A 17,054-nucleotide genomic window follows, 5' to 3' on the forward strand; every position below is an offset into this window, starting at 1 on the left:
GCAAATTTACTGACTCAATCTCCTCATCCAGATCATCAATAAAGATCACAGAATCATAGAATCAGTCAGGGTTGGAAGGGACCACAAGGATCATCTCGTTCCAACCCCCCTGCCATGGGCAGGGACACCTCACACTAGATCAGGCTGGCCAGAGCCTCATCCAGCCTGGTCTTAAACACCTCCAGGGACAGGGCCTCAACCACCTCCCTGGACAACCCATTCCTGGGCTTCACCACTCTCATGGTGAAGAACTTCCTCACATCCAGCCTGAATCTCCCCACCTCCAGCTTCATTCCATTCCCCCTAGTCCTATCACTACCTGATATCCTGAGAAATCCCTCCCCAGCCTTCTTGTAGGCCCCCTTCAGATACTGGAAGGCCACAATAAGGTCACCTCGCAGCCTTCTCTTCTCCAGACTGAACAGCCCCAATTCTTTCAGTCTGTCCTCACAGGAGAGGTGCTCCAGCCCTCTGATCATCCTCGTGGCCCTTCTCTGGACATCTTCCAGCATGTCCATATCCCTCTTGTAATAGGGACTTCAGAACTGGACACAGTACTCCAGGTGGGGTCTCAGCAGAGCTGAGTAGAGGGGGAGAATCACCTCCCTTGACCTGCTGGCCACACTTCTCTTGATGCAGCCCAGGATCTGATTGGCATTCTGAGCTGCAAGTGCACACTGAGAGCTCCTGTTGAGCTTTCTGTCCACCAGCACCCCCAAGTCTCTCTCCTTTGGCCTGCTTTCCAGCCAGTCACTGCCCAGCCTGGATTTGTGCCTGGGATTGCCTTGACCCAGATGCAGGACCCTTCACTTGGTCTTGTTGAACCTCATGAGGTTGGCTTGTGCCCACCTCTCCAGCCTGTCAAGCTCCATCTGGATGGATCCCTTCCCTCCAGCGTGTCTGCTGCACCACCCAGCTTGGTGTCATCAGCAAACCTGCTGAGGGTGCACTCAATGCCACTGTCCATGGCACAGACAAAGATGTTGAACAAGACTGGTCCCAGGATTGATCCCTGAGGGACTCTGCTTGTCACTGGCCTCCACTGGGACATGGACCCATTGACAGCCACTCTTTGGGTGTGGCCATCAAGCCAGTTCTTTATCCATCTAGTGGTCCACCCATCAAACCCATGTGTCACCAGTTTGGAGACCAGGATGTGGTGCGGGACAGTGTCAAAGGCTTTGCTCAGGTCCAGGTAAATGATGTCAGTTGCTCGCCCCTCATTTATTAATGTTGTGACCTGTTCATAGAAGGCCACCAGGTTGGTCAGCCAGGATTTGCTCTTGGTGAAGCCATGATGACTGTACCAAATCACCTCTTCACTACTCTTCTGTGTCAGTAGTGCCTCCAGGAGGATCTGCTCCACAATCTTTCCGGGCACAGAGGTGAGACTGACTGGCCTGTAGTTCCCTGGTTCCTCCTTCTTACCCTTTTTGAAAATGGGGGTAATGTTTCCCCTTTTCCAGTCTGTGGGGACCTCCCCAGACTGCCATGACTTTTGGAATATAATAGAGAGTGGTTTAGCAACCTCATCTGCCAGTTCTCTCAGTACCCGTGGGTGCATCCCTTCAGGTCCCACGGACGTGAACACTTTCAGGTTCTTAAGGTGATCACCAACCTGATCTTCACTTAGGATGGGCAGTTCTTCCTCGCTGTCCCTGACATTGCCTTCCATGACACCAGGAGTGTGGCTGGAGGCCCTTGCAGTGAAGACAGAGGTAAAGAAGTTATTGAGAACCTCAGCCTTTCCCACGTCACTTGTGACCATTTCACCTGTTTCTTTTCTGAGGGGGCCCACACTTTCTATACTCGTCTTCTTCCCATTAATACACCTGTAGAAATTCTTAGCGTTCCCTTTAACCTCCCTGGCTAGATTCAATTCAAACTGTGCTTTGGCTTTCCTAACCAGGTCTCTTGCTGCTCTTGCTGCTCTTGCTGCTGAACAGGATGGGGCCCAGCACTGGCCTCCAGTCATTATGTAATACTTTATATACTGATGAAGGAATTTACTGCCTTCTCCAATGTTGGATTTTTCAGAAAGATATGTTCCTGATGAGAGAAATGTTGCTACTTTAAAAACTGTCTTTTTGATAAAAAGACTGAAAAACCTTTTTTATGGGACATTTGGTTGTGCTGCATCATTAGATTAAGTTTTGCATTGTGATTTATGCTTATTTTGACTGGTATGTCTTTGCTGTACAGTCCTAAAAAAAATAAAAAAGAAGAGCAAACCCATGTGAAAGGGAAAAAAAGTAAAATCGTAAAGCTGGGATAGTAAAACTACTTTTGGATCTTGTTATGGAAAACAAACATTTCTGTGAGTAAGGTGATATTTATATTGAAATGTTTTAGGGTTTAGTTTAAAATAAAATGAAATTAAACAATCTCCTTTTCTCCACTCCCCATAAGCCAATTTGTTTTGATTTTTGGCAGAGAGAACACTCCTCTTTTCTAAAGCCGAACATAAGCTGATGCGATCCTTTGTGTAAGCAGGTGTTTATTTATGTCCATTGTCCTCTACTGTTTTCAGACTTTATTGTACTTTGCTCTGTAAAAAAGAAACATTGCAGAGTAATTAAACTATGGGCTCAAAACATTTCAGATTGCTGTGCAGTTATGCCCTGTTCTTTCCTGGGCCTGACAGATCCAAAATAGAGGCAAACATGGAAGGATGAAATACTGAGATTTCTAAGGATTTAAAGGGAGCATTTTGATTGGACTTGCCTGTGGCTCTGAAACTGTGTCATGGTAGGGCCAAACAAGCCCAGCACAAACCCAGACAGAACCTAACATAAACAAGTTTCCTTCTGGAGTAAGAGCACATGTACTGGCCACTGCTTCTCCCTGACCAGGCCTATGTTTCTGCCTTTTATGGCCACAGCCTGGCAGAATCCCTTTTCTTTGGGTAACTGTGTGCTGGCTTCAGTTGCCCTGTTGGCTCTATTGAATCTTGGGCAAGATATATATATATACAGGCTGATTTCTAGTTGCCTTGCCTTGGCTGAACCCGCATTGCCTGCTTGACTGAAGCTGCTTCAAGTTGCCTGTCCTCGAGTTCCCTGGTCCAGAGCCTGGGATAGAATGTACGAGCCTATGCACTGCAAGCCAGAGAGTTGTAGCCAAACTTTGCTTCTCCTTGCAACTAGAATTTTGCTGTGCCTCAGTTTACCCAGGAAGATGCAAGAGCCCATCATGACAAATGTGATAAACAGCCTGCCATCCTGCTGAAGCCAGACCAGCCCTGAGACCGCGTGGCATCCCGCTGACAACTAACCATGCCTGGTGCATGAGAGCCCCCCAAAAAGCCTGAATGCCTAAAACACAGCAGCAGCACTCCCTGCTTGGGTGGAATCAGATGTGAGTGCTTAATTCATTGCCTCTTTGGCTTAAGGGTTCTTACTGAGTCCCTTCGCCATGGCTGAGCACTATATCGCTCCTGGGGATTCTCTCTTCCTGATATTCCTACCGGTTTGCTTGCATTTAAAAAAATTGTTAGATTTGCCTAAATACTGTGCACTCCCACTCTAGATAAACATTCTAACCATACATCAAAGTAATGTGTTTTGGCAATTTTTTCATACTAATAAAAAGTTATTAATATTTTTATTGATATCCATATTTGCCATATCTTAATTGTAAATTCAATAAATTCCTTTAAAAAAGTGGTAGCTCTGAAACTTGCTCTTCATGCAGAGGTATCACAGTGCCAGGTAGGACAACCCACTAGCCCAGTCATTTTCACTTCATGTATAGAAGACATACATTCAGCTGTTAGTGAAAGTAAAGGAGGGCATTTTGTAGACAAAGTGGATTGCTGGAGCAGCACCTACTTTAGCAGCATAAATATTGATTCATATTTAACTAAGTGAAAAAAAAAACAACCAAAACACATTGTCTTGCAAAGAAATAGGAAGAGAGGCATGGCTAATCAATTTCAGTCAATCCTACTCAAAGATACCTGCTTATCTTTGTGAGCTCTCCCGTCAACTGCCTGATGTGGAGGGCTTGTTGCGCAGTCAGACCTTCTGCCCTTCTCTGCAAGGTACACACTGGGCATGTTGCACTGTCAGACTTTCTGCCCTTCACTGCAAGTTGCACACAGGGAGCATGCTAGAGGCAGAAGGAAAGTGGGTGGTCACCTAAGGCACCCAGGAGGCTCAGCAAACCCTCAAGGGCATGACATCCATTTCTGCGATGCCAGGCTGCTGCCAGGGAAGAAGAGCCACGGCGTGTAGCTGACAAAGGCATGATCCCTTCAACAGCCACTGAGTTTATTTATTTGCAGAAAGAATCCCAATGTACATCACTGAATTTGGATTGAGAGGGCTTTTTCAGAGTGAGGGATTTACTCAAACCTGCATTCTGTCTGACGTTTTCAATAGTTTGGCCTATGTTTGCTTAACAAAGATACACGCTGGGATTAAAGGATCTTGAATTAACCTTTCTGGCTTATTTAAAATGCACTCTTTGTAAAATACACATCAAAAGCATCATGAACTCTCTTTCATTCTAGGTGGCATGGAAGGGGAAAAAAATGTTATAAACAAAGAGTCAACCTTTTTTCCTAGAAAAGCAAGCTGAACCAAAAATGCACTCCCTAGCTGCAGAACCATGCTAGCAAGGATAATGTCTTGTTATTATCATCTCTTTATTGTATTTTGTACCCTTCTGAGAAGGCAGGTTGCATGTAAATATACTTTATATGCAGCTGAGATTTGCTGAGCACTGCTGTTTGCCTCAGTGAGAGGAAGTTGCAGGTGGCTTGGAGGTTGGCAGGTATGTTGTATTTAACACTGCTCAGCTTCTGCAGTTTGGCCTTTGGGGACAGGGATTTGCTAACATCTATTTACCTTATGGCAGTTCCCAAGACACTCCCTTAAATACCAGCTGCTGGTTGTGCTTTCCTACATTTGTCAAATAACAGATTTGGAACAAATTGTCTAGAATTACAAGTGGCACAAAAGCAATGCATAATTATCTACCTAGCTACCAGTCAGCAATGATAATTATGTTTTTATTTTAAATCATGCAGTGGAGATGGCTACATTTCTTATAGTTCTAGTGTTGCTATGACCAGAATAACACTTCAGGCTTCTGGTACAGAAATACTGTTTAACCTTTTTTTTTCTTTTTGTTTTCTGTTCCTCCCAACTTGAGAAAATTATAGCCCAAGTAGTAGAAGTTAAGTAAACATCTTCCTTTACACATTGGCACTTACATTATGACAGGACATAGAGCAACAATTGCATGTCCTAGAAAATATATTTGCATAATTGAATCAAAATCTATGTAAGATGGTGGAGGCTTCGTACCGAAGGGTGGGGAGTTAGTTCAATAACAATAGCAGAATTTGTGTTTAAAGATCCTACACAGTCCATGTCCTAAAAAGTACTTCTTGCCATGAGTTCAAATGGTAATGATGCATATTGAATACTCAGCAGCATTTTAGGGGAAAAGTGGGTACAGTATGGTGACTGCAGATGTGAGAGGGAAGGATATGGGCTGTCAGTTGGCCCAGCTAGCCCTTACACCAATGATGTCAAACTGTGCTTCCTCTTGCCCTTTACACATATCATTCTATCTCCTGTTGCTGTTTATTTGTTGCAATTTTGGTCAGAGCTTTGGGACCTTCATCCCACCTGCTCCTTTTCGCAGTGCATCAGATGTGCTATTGCATCTGTGGCCATGTAATTTGTCCCGTCTGTTAAGTGCTGCTCTTCAGTGATGAGCTTACCAGCCAAGAAGTCACTGTTGAGAGAAGAAACTGTATGGAATCAAACCCATGGGGTTTTGTACTTCATAACAGTGTTTAGCTGAAATACTTTATGCAGCCTTATGTTAATACAGCCCAGGTGCTGGGGCATGCTGTCATGGTTGCTACTTTGGAATTGTCAGAACACAACATATTTTTATTCTCCACCAAATGAGTGACAAACTCATCCCAACTCTGGAGGGAGATGTGAAATGAGGAATGGAAATTGCCTTCCATTTGAAGGACCATGTGGGTAGGGGAAACCCCAATGCAAGGTATTGTACATGCTCCCCACCCCGCCCCAGGGGTATACACACAATATGCTCAGAAGCTAATATTGAGCAACGAAGGGAGTAAGATACTGCTAATAATGATGCCATTTTAGAACTTCAACAGCAAGTTTGTTCGCAGATGGGATTATCAAAACTTATTTTCACCTGTAAGGTCACCACCTGTGGTGAGTTGAAATAAAATTACTAGACTAGCTCAGATGGAAGCGAATGAAGCTATATTTACAAGCAAAACTCAAATCAAGAAAGATAAAATGTAATGAATGTATACAAAACATATAATATTTACATGTATTTATAATTTCTAAACAACACAGGAATCCCCCTGGACAAAACTGGGGGCTACTATTAGCTTCCCCCTCCCTGCTCCCTTCCCCCACACTATACAAAGTAGAAGAGAAAGTGGGAAGAGCAGAGAATAGCTTGTTAGTACTTAGCAACAACAAGAACACAGCCAAGATCAACAACAGCTGAGCAAAAGCACCAGCTAGTATCTACTAGAGAGAAGAAGCTGAAAAGAGCCAAAACTAACTTTCTGTTAGTTATGAGACCAACAACCAGAACCAGAACAAGAGGACACAGTCTCAAGCTGTGCCAGGGGAAGTTTAGGCTAGAGGTGAGGAGAAAGTTCTTCACTGAGAGAGCTGTTAGCCATTGGAATGTGCTGCCCAGGGAGGTGGTGGAATCACCATCCCTGGAGGTGTTCAAGAGGGGATTGGACATGGCACTTGGTGCCATGGTTTAGTTAGTCATGAGGTCTGTGGTGACAGGTTGGACTTGATGATCTTTGAGGTCTCTTCCAACCTGGGTGATTTGGTGATTCTGTGATTATTTTTCCTTTCATTCAATGGTAATTCATTTACATTCTACCACCTTTCTATTCAATCTGTGGAAAATTCTCCTAAGCATCAGCCTGAAACTACCACACAACCCTTTTTGTGAAATGATGCTTTCACAAGAGGTTGATGATTCCCTGCAGCTTCTGGGTGACCATGTTGTTGCTCTGAGCTATAACATTTCTTTTAATTTTCCCATTAATCTCACCTGTTTGAGTCCTTAGTCTTTCCTCCATGTTAGAAATAGGCTTTCTGTTTATAATTCCATCTTGGCATGAATGTTCCATAACTGCATGTAACTCTGTGTAACTGGAAGGTTACATTTTAAAAAGTAAATGCAGTCACTCCTTTGCCATTTGCATTAGGGAAGTACCAAATTACATAGAATACATAGAATACATAGAATAAACCAGGTTGGAAGAGACCTTCAAGATCATCGCGTCCAACCCATCAACCAATCCAACACCGCCCAAGCAACTAACCCACAGCACCAAGTACCCCGTCAAGTCTTCTCCTAAAAACCTCCAGTGATGGCGACTCTACCACCTCCCCAGGCAGCCCATTCCAATGGGCAATCACTCTTTCTGTATAGAACTTTTTTCTAACATCCAGCCTGAATCTCCCCTGGCGCAGCCTGAGACTGTGTCCTCTTGTTCTGGTACTGCTTGCCTGGGAGAAGAGACCAACATCCGTCTGTCTACAACCTCCTTTCAGGTAGTTGTAGAGAGTAATAAGGTCACCCCTGAGTCTCCTCTTCTCCAGGCTAAGCAACCCCAGCTCCCTCAGCCTCTCCTCGTAGGGCTTATGTTCCAAACCCCTCACCAACTTTGTTGCTCTTCTCTGGACTCGTTCCAGCAAGTCAACATCCTTCCTAAACTGAGGGGCCCAGAACTGGACACAGTACTCGAGGTGCGGCCTAACCAGTGCAGTGTACAGGGGCAGAATGACCTCCCTGCTCCTGCTGGCCACACTGTTCCTGATGCAGGCCAGGATGCCATTGGCCCTCTTAGCTGCCTGGGCACACTGCATGCTCATGTTCAGTCTACCGTCGACCAGCACCCCCAGGTCCCTCTCAGCCTGACTGCTCTCCAGCCACTCTGACCCCAGCCTGTAGCTCTGCATGGGGTTGCTGTGGCCAATGTGCAGAACCCGGCACTTGGGTGTGTTCAATCTCATGCCATTGGACTCTGCCCATCTGCCCAGCCTGTCGAGGTCCCTCTGCAGAGCCTCTCTACCCTCCAGCAGATCAACTCCTGCCCCCAGCTTGGTGTCGTCAGCAAATTTACTGATGATGGACTCGATGCCCTCGTCCAGATCATCAATAAAGATGTTAAAGAGCAAGGGGCCCAGTACTGATTCCTGGGGCACACCACTGGTGACTGGCTGCCAGCTGGATGTGGCACCATTCACCACCACTCTCTGGGCTCGGCCCTCCAGCCAGTTCCTAACCCATCACAGTGTGCTCCCATCCAAGCCATGGGCTGACAGCTTGGCCAGGAGTTTGCTATGGGGAACGGTGTCAAAGGCCTTGCTGAGGTCCAGGTAGACTACATCCACAGGCCTCCCCACATCCACCAGGCGGGTCACCTGATCATAGAAGGAGATCAGGTTGGTCAGGCAGGACCTGCCCTTCCTAAACCCATGCTGTCTGGGCCTGATCCCTTGGCCATCCTCTAAGTGTTGTGTGATTGCACTCAGGATGACCTGCTCCATAATCTTGCCTGGCACTGAGGTCAGGCTGACAGGCCTGTAATTCCCTGGCTCATCCAACCGGCCCTTCTTGTGGATGGGTACCACGTTGGCCAGCTTCCAGTCATCTGGGATCTCTCCAGTGAGCCAGGACTGATTCTTTCAAGATATTCTCGAATAGACTTGCGAATAGAAGTATCTCCTACATCTCAAGGCACAGGAAAACAATAATCCCAAAGGCATTGTATTGCAAAACTTAAACATGCTTTGCTTACATGGGTCTTAGGATACTTTCTTGCAGCTCTAAAATCCCTCTTTCAATCCTTCACATAACCTGTCTGAAAGAAATCATTCCAGTAGAACCGTTACAGTTAAATCTGTTATGTAACCTGTAGCTTCTGATTTTCAGTAAACTAACAAATGGTTTCTCAGAGAAATTTCCAAAATGACAAAATACTTTTTGGGTGGTTTACAAGGCCTGTTGTCACACACTATTCTGTAGTGCACACCTCAGCAAATTTGCCGATAACACCAAGCTGTGTGATGTGGCTGACACACTGGAGGGAAGCCTGGAGAAGAGGAGACTCAGGGGTGACCTTATTACTCTCTACAACTACCTGAAGGGAGGTTGTGGACAGATGGATGTTGGTCTCTTCTCCCAGGCAGCCAGTACCAGAACAAGAGGACACAGTCTCAGGCTGTGCCAGGGGAGGTTTAGGTTGGATGTTAGGATAAAGTTCTATACAGAGAGAGTGACTGCCCATTGGAATGTGCTGCCTGGGGAGGTGGTGGAGTTACCATCATTGGAGGTGTTCAGGAGGAGACTTGATGGGGTGCTTGGTGGCATGGGTTAGTTGTTTAGGTGGTGTTGGATTGGTTGATGGGTTGGACGCGATGATCTTGAAGGTCTCTTCCAACCTGGTTTATTCTGTGTATGTATTTGAATTCTATGTATGTATTTGAAGCCATCCAGATGGACTTTGACAGGCTGGAGAGGTGGGCCCATGCCAACCTCATGACCAAGTGCAGGGTCATGCATCTGTGTCAAGGCAATCCCAGGCACTGATATAGGCTGGGCAGTGACTGGTTTGAGAGCAGCCCTGAAGAAAAGGACTTGAGGGTGCTGAGAGATGAGAAGCTCAGTATGAGCCACCAGTGTACACTTGCAGCCCAGAAAGTCAGCTGTATCCTGGGTTGTATCAAGAGAAGTGTAGCCAGCAGGTCAAGGGATGTGATTCTCCCTCCTCTACACCACACTTGTGAGACTCCACCTGGAATACTGTGCCCAGTTCTGGAGCCCCCATTACAAGAAAGATATGGACATTCTTGAACATGTGCAGAGAAGGGCCACGAGGATGATCAGAGGGCTGGAGCACCGCTCGTATGAAGACAGGCTGAGAGAGTTGGGGTTGTTCAGTCTGGAGAAGAGAAGGCTCCGAGGTGACCTTATTGTGGCCTTCCAGTGTCTGAAGGGGGCCTACAAGAAAGCTGGGGAGGGACTTTTTAGGGTGTTGGGTAGTGATAGGACGAGGGGGAATGGGTCCAAGCTAGAGGAGGGTAGATTTAGATCAGATGTTAGGAATAAGTTTCTTACCATAATGGTGGTGATACACTGGAACAGGTTGTGGTGGAACAGGGAGGTGGTGGAAGACCCATCCCTGGAGGTTTTTAAGGCCAAATTGGATGTGTCTCTGGGCAACCTGATCTAGCAGAAGGTGTCCCTGCCCATGACAGGGGTGTTGGAACTAGATGATCTTTGAGGTCCCTTCCAACCCTGACTATTCTGTGGTTCAGTGACTATATTAGTGGGGTGAAATTTAGTCCTCATCCAGGATTTTTAAGGAGCTCTACAGAATACAGTATTAACCAGGTTGGAAAAGATCTTTGAGACCATCAAGTCCAACCTATCACCCAAAACCATCTAATCAACTAAATCATGGCACTAAGTGCCTCATCCAGTCTCTCTTTAAACACTTTCAGTGATGGTGACACCACCACCATCCTGGGCAGCCCATTCCAATGGCCAATGTTGGGTGCTGATGTCCATCTGTAGACACATAAATAGAAAAACTAGTTTTGAATTACTCAGGATCCAAAGGAGTTGATTGGTATACAAGATCTGGGTGAAAAAAGTTTCCATCTTTATCAGGTCACTGTGAAAATACTAGTGCTTCTAGCAAACAAAAAAAAAATTGTGGTACAAATTGATAACTAACATTAATGCCATTAGAAAATGGGTCTTGTATGAGTCTTTTCTGGCAGTCCTAAGCACATCGTCCCAGTCCAGTGAGCTACCAATTTTCCTGGGCCAGAGATGAGGTAAACTCAGCAGCATTGGTTTTAGTGGAACCTCCCAGAAGTGGCAGAGGTGCCGTTACATGGGCAAGTATGGGAATTTAGTTGAATGGTCTCCAAAAGTAATCAATAATCAGATCATTTCAAAAGAACCACTCAACAAAACTTTCTATAAGGTGACAGATTACTTACAACATTGGTTTAAAGCATTTATTCTGATAATTAAGAGTAGCAGACAAAGAGTATTAAGTAAAGGAGAGCAAAGATTTAGCCAGTCAATAAAAGAGTGGAATTTTCCTAATCCTCTTACAAAGATGCTGTTTTGGGTCAAAGTCCTTTTCTGCATAAACCAGCCACACCGCATTTTTTAAGTCAATGAAGAGCTGAGAGCTGCAGCCCAGACCCCTAAAACTACTTTAAACAGACAACTCCCACTGAGAGACAAGCATTTAAATTAATCTGGAAACTTGGGCCCATGAGATGATTAAAGAGAGTTTAATTCACACTGCATTGCACCGTAAATAATTATGTAGCAAAATTAACTTGATATGCCAGAAATTTACAAATGTTTTATTGGCTGGGGATTTCATTATTCTGTATCACACATGTTTTATCTCAGCGTTAAGAAATTCTAAGAAGTGATTTTCATCAGGGTAAACAGACAGATTTTATTTCATACAGAGCCACATTTATAGACAACATCTGGTTTTTATATGTACTCTCTTTTTTTGTTCACCAGTGATTGCCCCTGAGAAAGAGGACATATGAGTTTTGCTCTCTGTGTCACATGTAACTTTGAATCTCCAAAATAAAGTCAAATTTATGGTTTTTATTTCCTAGGTACCTGTGAATCTCATTCAAGCCTTAAAGTCTACTTGTGCTACTCTGATCATTAGTAAGTAGCCTTAATTGCAGTTGTATTCTTTCAAGACCTTTTGATCCCTTGTAGGATCTGTAGGGCAGTACAGTCTAGTAGAAGATCCTTCAATACTAATTGCAAATCATACTCAATTAGGCATCCCTGGAAGAAATTTCTTAATGAGTTAGAAGGACCTAAATTTCTACTTCTAGGCTATCAAAACCAATAACAATCTGCTAAGCTGCATAATTAACCTTCCGCTTGGCAACTTCTTCCACACTTACCTTCATGTTGCCTTGTTTGAAGTCTGTCTGAAATGTCTTGAGCACCCTGTTTATTGTTTGAGCCTAAAAAGAGGAGTCTCTTCTTCTATAAGGCCTCTAAAGCTGGGTCTACTAGCCATTATATTGCAGTTACTGAGTAGATGGTACTCTTTCTGCGAAGAACTTTCTCCTCACCTCAAGCCTAAACTTGCCCTGGCATAGCTTGAGACTGTGTCCTCTTGTTCTGGTGCTGGTTGCCTGGGAGAAGAGATCAACCCCCACCTGGCTACAACCTCCCTTCAGGTAGTTGTAGAGAGCAAGAAGGTCTCCCCTGAGCCTCCTCTTCTCCAGGCTAAATAACCCCAGCCTCTCCTCACAGGACTTGTGCTGTCCTCAGAGGGCTTGCACTGATAAGGGTCCTAAGCCATGGTATACTGGCCAGTAGTACTTTTCTGTCTTGTGTACAGACAGACAAACAGGCCTCAGAAGTCTCGTGAGGATAAGACTGCTGTCTTACTACAACAGTGTTTTGGTACAGCCTTAGCCCTTGTTATTCAGAAGTGATGTTGATTGCTTGAAATAACCTATGCTACAAGAACAATTCAAGTGTCCTCAGCCAAATAAAGAAAAGATGGGGGCAGGTCTAAGTTATATTTAAGTCACATAGAATTTTCCTCTTCAGTAACATGCAATACATATAAACAAGACAATGGCATACCTTGCTGGATTGTCATCAAAGGAAATGGAATTGAGAGAGTCCATGGAAATTGAAGAAGGCTAAATTTACTGCAGTTAGGGCAATTAGAAGGTAATAATACCCTCACCTCCAATTTCATGCAACATTTAGGTGGTGGAAAGCTGGTGGGTAATTTTTTTTTTTTCCAAGATTATATTCCTCCCTAAAATTAATACTTGTGGTGAATTAAGGATTAAAGAAGAGGCTGACACTTTTAGTGTGAGGAATAGGAGACAAGGGAGTTAACCAATTCTTTCTGATTTTATATACCAAAACTAGTCATGGATCTTGTGAGTTAATCCTGTCCCAAAGCAAATTATCCCCAGGAAAAGAGAAGGGAAAGGAGTTTCTGATCTGAATAAAGCTAGTTTGTTCCACATAACAGCACTGTAGATGGTTGTGGCTTTAAAAGCGAAACTGCTGTGATGGACGGACTGTATTATACCCTATAGGTACATAATTTTCCTTTGTGACCGGCTGTCTTTTGACCCTGAATTCCACAATAATTTATTGACACCCCTGCACTTTTTCCCTATTTCCTGAAACAGTTTTTGTAGTAAAATAGCAGCTCTTCCTCATTATTTTCTTTCCCTTCTCCTCTGCCTCTACTTTTATTCAGATGTTAATTAATGCAAAATGACTCAGGTGATAACTCAAAGCTAGGTTAGTGATGCTCTTTCCCACTCCACCTCTGTCTCTAGCCTCTGTAGACCATGTTACATACAGTACATCATCAATTTCACAATGTAGCAGGATAACTGATTTCAGTCTGCAAGCAACATTATATTTCAAGGTCTCTTGAACCTTCTGTAATTACCTCTATTATAAACAGATGACTTGGTGCTTAATGAGCATGTCACTTGGAATCACCACATACAGTAAGTTGTATTTCCTACAAGATATACTTCTGAGAGTCACTTAGAAAATTATTTTTCTTCCTTTTGGGACAAAGAATGGCCATATTTCAATGGATATTGATTGGGAGTTAGTTCTGAGGAGGCCTTAGAGATCATTGTAGGGTGCAAAGTAACATAGCCTTTGAAAAACCAACATGTGGTGATAACTTTGATGTCATAATTATGATCAGCTAACTAGCCATGGACAGCACAGAGAAGCCAGGCTCCAACTGTGCCTGGAATCTGGTACTGATACGTTCCTACTGGCTGCACAGGAATGAAGTTTTACAACTATCTTCTATCACTTTTCCACAAATTTTGCTCCTGGGTCCTTCAGGTTCATCAGTAACATGCAAGTATTATTAATAGAGTGAAGGTCCAAACTAATTGCCTAGAGCCCTCAAAAACATTGCTGAATACAGCAGTGTTTAGCAAATGCTCAGCAGCTGTAGGCATCTTCATTTTCTTGTCTCATGAGTTTTACTCTCAAAGGTGAGAAGTTCATTTTTAATTCTTAATCCTTTGAGATGCTAATGAAATAAAAGTGATTTATCTTAAAATGTCTGTATTTCCCACATTTTATTCAAGGGGGGGGAGGGAAATCCACTCTCTGAACTGTGTGCAGTAAGCCCCATAACAATCGGTGATCCTCTGCTAATGCTGCTCTGTGAAAGTGCCTGGAGTCTCACAGGATTACTGAAGGGGTTTGAGACTCTTCAGAAATGTCCCCCTGGCTCAGACATAGTTTATATTGCACTAGCCTTTAGACATCATGTTATCTAGTAATGCAGATAGTCAGATGTTCTGGAAACTCTGGAATAGATCTGTTTGTATCACCTGGCTCTGGCAGACAGTGCAGAAAAGCCTTCACCTCTGAACTCAGACAGTGATTAGAAAACTAAAATTTGCCAAATACTGAAACAGAAATCACAAAGCAGTAGAAGTTAAGTTTCTCTAAAATAAGTAGGCCTGAGAGAAAGATACAACTTGGAAAACTAGAAGCACATGTAATTCTTTGGTTCTACTCTGGTTCTGTTTTTGTTTGATTGTTTTGTTAGATTGTTTTGGTTTTGTAGTTGTTGTTGTTTGGGTTGGGTTTTTTGGGGGGTGGGGAGGGTTGAGTTTTTTCAGTTGTTTTTCCAGTGCAAACAATGCAGACTCTGTAGATCATTCATATATAAGACAAAATAACTTTATGGTCTTGTATATAAAAGGTTAGTGTGGCATTGCCGGAATATTTTTGCACAATTTTTGCCATTGCCAGTAAACATAAAAAATAACCCCCCATTTCTATTAGCTTTTGAAGTAATATGTTTATATTGAAGTAATGTGTATATGACATACCAGTTCTCCATCTAAACTCAGCATGTGTTTGGTTGCCACATGTAGAGATCCTACTTTGTGACTAGAACCTCGTATAGGACAAATCTGAGAAGTCTGCAGAGCACAGTTCCTTAAGTGTTTACTTGTTTATTCAGCATAGAATTGTAAAGCTACTTTAATTATCTCCTGATGCTTTCAGGTGAACTTGCAAATCAGAAGACACAGTGTTTAGAAAAGGCTCAAGGAATCTTACCTGCTTGTAAGTTTATATATTGTCTTGATGTGGTCCCTGATTTCAGATACATTTCTAGGCCAATACTCAGAGTACTGATATTGTTGTAGCAGTTAAAGCTACGTTTTTATGGTTTAAAATCTTGAAGGTCTAGTTAAATATCCTAGAGAATAGCTTACCTAGACCTGCTATGATCTCAAGGCCAACAACTTAATTCCTGCATGTGCAGGAACTTGTAGTTGGGAAGAAAATGAAAAAATTGTTTTGCATTAGCTTTATACTAGGCTGCAAAAAAAAGAATTGAAAAAGTCTATGTCTGTGGAAAGCAGACACACATTGCTTAGTGAGTGTCAAGTGAGTCTCTGCTCCAGCATGACAACTCTGCTCACCCATGGCTTTTATTTTATTTTATTTTCCAGTTTGTTTCACTTTATATTCTTTCTTGCTGAGAGGCCACCATTATGAGCCTGTCCTGAATACTGGACTTATGAGGAAGAAAAAAGTCACCCTGATGGAGAATAGGTAGTGACAAAGACTTTATTCTCCTGTCCACACAATCAGCTGAGAGGGGCCTTCTATCAGCAGTAACTGAGCCCTGAATTGCACATTTTCAATGCTGCAGGCGGGAGATGGTCTTGGGTTACAAAGCTAAGTCTCACATCAATTAAAGTCTGTGTGCACAGCAGCTGCATTCAGAAAGGTGGAAGAGATTTAATCTTCACCTTTCACCTGGGGTCAAAATACAAGGTTACCAAGACAGACTGTTATTAAAAATGGATTGTTTCTGCCAACTTAATGTTAAAAGTTTACAGCTACTATGAAAGTGCTTTATTACATACTCCCTTTGTTAAAGAAACTTGCTGTGAAATAGCAAGGAAGTAATAAAACAGTTGAAAGGAACAAATAAATATTTATGCCAGACTTTCAAACTCTGTAGCAATTGTAGGCTTGCTTTTTGATAAAAACTAGAGAATTGTTCTCTACTGTGTCTTACTGGTGAGTAGGTGAATTATTCTGATTGTGTATGGAGGCTCCCAGGATTGAACACTGAAGATGTACTTAGCTGGTACGGATGTACAGAGGGATTAAGATTTTATTTTCATAGAAATGATCATTTAAGAAACAAAATCCTATATGATGCGCTAGCTTCTTAGTTGCATCTCAGAAATCATGTGTCCAAATTCAGCCCACCACTGAAATCTCTGTGCATCTTCCAGTATTTTTTGGAGAAAGCTGAACGAAGTCTGCAGTGGAACACATTGTTAATCTGTGTACCCAGGATGCACTGAAGATAGACAAGGCATGATCGATCACATTGGTGTATCTCACTGCCTCTCAGATGTTGGCTGTGATTTGAATTTGTGGCCAAACATCTTCATATTCAAATAAGAAAATTCCTGTAGCCTTTATGTCTCTGTGTATCTAAATAAAGAAATTGCTCCAGACAGATGAGAGTGTTGTGTGTGTGTGTGTGTGGGGGGGGGGTTATACACCCTATTTTCCACAGTTCTATGGAGAAATATTTATGAATAAAAGATGCATTCTAAGGATGGGGTCAAAACCTATATTTCATGTGGGCAAAGGTCTGCCACTGCTAAAGTCAATGGAATCTTTGTCACTGACTTGGAAGCATATGAACGAACTGCCTGTGAGCAAAGGAAACTTACTGTCATTAATTTACAGGAATTTTGTTGTTCCAGTTTTACATCATTAACCTCAGGTAGAGTAAAGCTGTCATAACAAAATAGAAAAAGCAAGCTGTGCTGGTAGCAGCTCTTACCTTTAAGGATAATATTTGCAACGACAATTCAGCTTAGAATGTCGAGTTTAAGGAAGGAATTTTCATCCAGTGTAGGAGTTAAATGTGTGATTTGGGGTGTGTG

The sequence above is a fragment of the Dryobates pubescens genome, chromosome 16 (assembly GCF_014839835.1).
Source record: "Dryobates pubescens isolate bDryPub1 chromosome 16, bDryPub1.pri, whole genome shotgun sequence".
Lineage (NCBI taxonomy): Eukaryota > Metazoa > Chordata > Aves > Piciformes > Picidae > Dryobates > Dryobates pubescens.